Consider the following 4,815-nt stretch of genomic DNA (forward strand, 5'->3'; position numbering starts at 1 on the left):
TATACATTCCTCTTAGGACTGCCTTTGCTGCATCCCAAAGATTTTGAACAGTTGTGTTTTCATTTTCATTGGTTTCCATGAATTTTTTAAATTCTTCTTTAATTTCCTGGTTGACCCATTCATTCTTTAGTAGGATGCTCTTTAGCCTCCATGTATTTGAGTAATTTCCAACTTTCCTCTCGTGATTGAGTTCTAGTTTCAAAGCATTATGGTCCAAAAATATGCAGGGAATGATCTCAATCTTTTGGTACCTGTTGAGGCCTGATTTGTGACCCAGGATGTGCTCTATTCTGGAGAATGTTCCATGGGCACTAGAGAAGAATGTGTATTCTGTTGCTTAGGGATGGAATGTTCTGAATATATCTGTGAAGTCCTTTTGGTCCAGTGTGTCATTTAAAGTCTTTATTTCCTTGTTGATCTTTTGCTTAGATGATCTGTCCATTTCAGTGAGGGGGGTGTTAAAGTCCTCTACTATTATTGTATTCTTGTCAATGTGTTTCTTTGATTTTGTTATTAATTGGTTTATATAATTGGTTGCTCCCATGTTAGGGGCATAGATATTTACAATTGTTAGATCTTCTTGTTGGATAGACCCTTTAAGTAGGATATAGTGCCCTTCCTCATCTCTTATTATACTCTTTGGTTTAAAATCTAATTTGTTACTCTTTTTCGTGGTGCCTCAGAGGCGGGAGGCTGCTTCAGGATGAAGCTGAACATCTCTTTCCCAGCTACTGGCTGCCAGAAACTCATTGAAGTGGATGATGAACGCAAACTTCGTACCTTTTATGAGAAGTGTATGGCCACAGAAGTTGCTGCTGATGCTCTGGGTGAAGAATGGAATGGTTATGTGGTCTGAATCAGTGGTGGCAATGACAAACAAGGCTTCCCTATGAAGCAGGGTGTCTTGACCCATGGCCGTGTCTGCCTGCTGCTGAGTAAGGGGCATTGCTGCTGTAGACCAAGGAGGACTGGAGAAAGAAAGTGCAAATCTGATCGGGGTTGCATTGTGGATGCCAATCTCAGTGTTCTCAACTTGGCCATTGTACAAAAAGGGGAGAAGGCTATTCCTGGACTCACTGATACTACTGGGCCTCGTCGCCTGGGGCCCAAAATAGCCAGCAGAATCCGCAAACTTTTCAATCTCCCTAAAGAAGATGATGTCCGCCAGTATGTTGTGAGAAAGCCCCTAAACAAAGAAGGTAAGAAACCTAGAACCAAAGCACCTAAGATTCAGTGTCTTGTTACTCCACGTGTCCTCCAGCACAAACACCGGCGTATTGCTTTGAAGAAGCAGGGCACTAAGAAAAATAAGGAAGAGGGTGCAGAATATGCTAAACTTTTGGCCAAGAGAATGAAGGAGGCCAAAGAAAAATGCCAGGAACAGATTGCCAAGAGACAGAGGCTGTCCTCTCTGAGAACTTCTCCTCTAAGTTTGAATCCAGTCAAAAATGAGATTTTCTAAGAATGACAAATAAATAAGATCAGACATCAAATAAAAATAAATAAATAAATAAATAAAATCTAATTTGACTGATATAAGGATTCCACCCCAGCTTTCTTTTGGTGTCCATTAGCATGGTAAGTGGTTTTCCACCCCCTCACTTTCAATCTGGAGCTGTCTTTGGGTCTAATATGAGTCTCTTGCAGACAGCATATAGATGGATCTTGTTTTTTTTTTTTTTTCCAACCTGATACCCTGTGTCTTTTGACTGGGACATTTAGCCCATTTACATTCAGGGTAACTACTGAAAGGTATGAATTTAGTGCCATTGTATTGCCTGTATGGTGACTGTTACTGTATATTGTCTCTGTTCCTTTCTAGTCTGTTACTTTGAGGCTCTCTGCTTAGAGGACCCCTTTCAATATTTCTTGTAGGGCTGGTTTCGTGTTTGCAAATTCTTTTAGTTTTTGTTTGTCCTGGAAGCTTTTTATCTCTCCTTCTATTTTCAATGACAGCCTAGCTGGATGTAGTATTCTTGGCTGCATATTTTTCTCATTTAGTGCTCTAAATATATCATGCCAGTCCTTTCTGGCCTGCCAAGTCTCTGTGGATAGGTCTGTTGCCAATCTAATGTTTCTACTATTGTAGGTTACAGACCTCTTGTCCTGAGCCACTTTCAAGATTTTCTCTTTGTCTCTGAGACTTGTAAGTTTTACTATTAGATGTTGGGGTGTTGACCTATTTTTATTGATTTTGAGGGGGGTTCTCTGTGCCTCCTGGATTTTGATGCCTGTTTCCTTCCCCAAATTAGGGAAGTTCTCTGCTATAATTTGCTCCAATATACCTTCTGCCCCCCTCTCTCTCTTTCTTCTTCTTCTGGGATCCCAGTTATTCTAATATGTTTCATCTTATGATATCACTTTTCTCTCAGATTCTGCCCTTGTGATCCAGTAGTTGTTTGTCTCTCTTTTTCTCAGCTTCTTTATTCTCCATCATTTGGTCTTCTATATCACTAATTCTCTCTTCTACCTCATTTATCCTAGCAGTTAGAGCCTCCATTTTTTATTGCACCTCATTAATAGCCTTTTTGATTTCGACTTGGTTAGATTTTAGTTCTTTTCTTTCTCCAGAAAAGGTTTCTCTAATATCTTCCATGCTTTTTTCAAGCCCAGTTAGTATCTTTATAATTGTAATTCTGAACTCTAGGTCCAACATTTTACTAATGTCTGTATTGATTAGGTCCCTGGCAGTTGGTACTGCCTCTTGTTCTTTTTTTTGAGGTGAATTTTTCCATCTTGTCATTTTGTCCAGAGGAGAATAGATGAATGAAAGAACAAAATGCTAACAGGGTAACAACAACCCCAGAAAAATATACACTAAATAAATCAGAAGAGACCTGAAACCGGGGGAGAAGGGAAAGAAAGAAAAAAAAAGAAAAAGAAAAAAAAGAATATGATCAAATATGATTAGGCTGGTGAACAGAGCAGTGCCACACACTAAATTTTGGGCGTATTTTGGTCTGGTAGAAGAAACGGCCTCCCAAAATTTTAAAGAAAGAAAAACTTATATATGTACAAAAATAAGGGTAAATACGATGAAGGGATAGGATATGACTGTAAAGATGAAAATTATAAAAGATTTTATAAAAGGAATTGATAAGTTGGTTGAAAAAAGAAAGAAGAGAAATTAAAAAAAAAAAAGGGAGAGAATGTGATCAGGCAGGAGACTAGAACAAAGTCATACACTAGAGATTTAGGGTATATTTTGGTCTGTTAGAAGAAATGTATCCCAAAAGAGAGAGAGAACAACTTCTATATATATGTCAAAAATAAGGTTAACTACAATGAAGGGATAGAATATGACTTTAAAAATGAAAAATAAAAAGGATTTTTAAAAAAGGGATTGATAAGATGTTGGTGGAAAAAGGAAAAAAAAATTCAAAAAAAAAATAGAAAAAGAAAAAAAAGAAAATTAAAAAAATTAACTTTGAAAGACTAAAGAATCAGGGGGAAAAAAGCCATGAATTCTATGTGCTGTATTCCCCTAGCGCTGGAGTTCTGCAATTCTCATTGATCAGTAAACTTGGTCTTGGCTGGCTGTTCTTGCTGATCTTCTGGGGGAGGGGCCTGTTGCTGTGGTTCCCAAATGTCTTTGCTGGAGGCAGAATTGCCCCGCCCTTGTGAGGGGGCGCTGTGCTAAGTAATCTGCTCCGGTTTCCTCTCTGGAGCTTTTGTTCCCTGCAAGCTCTCCATACAGCTTTGGAGGATGAGAGTGAAAATGGCGACCTCCCAATCTCTGCCCCAGAGGAGCCGAGAACTCAGGCCCCACACCTCAGTGCGCCCCCAGAGAAAAGCAGTCAGTCACTTCCGACTCCCCGGTCTCCAGCCACACTCTGTGCTCACCCGGCCTGTGACTGAGCATTTCTATCTCTGGCACCTGACCCCGTGTGGAGTCTCCAAACCCAGCAGATCCCTATGGTACACTCCCACGCTGCTCCTCCCAGGGGAGGAAGGGGAGTCTCCCCGGATCTGCTGCCTGTTGGGTCCCTGCTGGAAGAGCAGTGGCCTGTCTGTGCCACAGATCACAGTTTATGGCAACCCCGAGCTGAGAGCCCATGCCTTGGCTCCATCTCTGCAGCTGGCTTCCCTGCTCCAATACCTGGGAGCTCTGCCACACTCAGGCACCCCAGTCTTTCTGTGGCCTCGAGGGTCCTGAGACCACACTGTCCCAGAGAGGGTTTCACGCCCCCCGCTTAGCCACTGGAGTGACATCTGTCAGTGGAGCAGCTTCTAAAAGTTCCGATTTTGTGCTCCACTGCTCTATCACTTGCCAGTAGCGGCTAACGGAGGCCTCCTCCCCCCGCAGTCTGTCTTCCCGAATATCACCTTGGATTCACTTCTCTGCACGTCCTACCTTCCAGAAAGTGGTCGCTTTTCTGTTCAGAGAGTTGCTGTATCTTTTCTTCAATCTCCTGTTGAGTTTGTATGTGTTCAGAATGGTTTGATCCCTATCTAGCTGAATTCCTGGGACCAGACGAAATTTAGGTCTCCTATCCTCCACCATCTTGCTCCTCCTCCCTCTCATAATTTCTTATATATATTTTTATTTATTTTTATTTTTATATGTCCGTGTCCAGCAATTGCCTACAACCCTTTTCCTGGCTTTATCTGCCTCCTTCCAATCCATTTGTTACACAGAAGCCAAAAGATTCTTTCAAAGGGACAATCCCACTGTATTACTTCCTTCCTTAAAACTCTCCAATGACTTCAAATGCACTGGACACAAAACATAAATTTATTTTTATAGCTACCAGAGTCTTCATGATCTGGCTCCCACACACTTCCCTACTTCCTCCCCACTACATTCCCCTTCCA

The 4,815-nt window shown here is 41.5% G+C and overlaps 1 pseudogene; it reads left to right on the plus strand.

Annotated features, from left to right (window-relative positions):
* The first annotated feature begins 684 nt into the window (after window positions 1-684).
* LOC110574011 lies at window positions 685-1,452 on the plus strand (annotated as a pseudogene).
* Window positions 1,453-4,815: the final 3,363 nt, after the last annotated feature.

This window comes from Neomonachus schauinslandi, chromosome 6 (assembly GCF_002201575.2).
Source record: "Neomonachus schauinslandi chromosome 6, ASM220157v2, whole genome shotgun sequence".
NCBI lineage: Eukaryota > Metazoa > Chordata > Mammalia > Carnivora > Phocidae > Neomonachus > Neomonachus schauinslandi.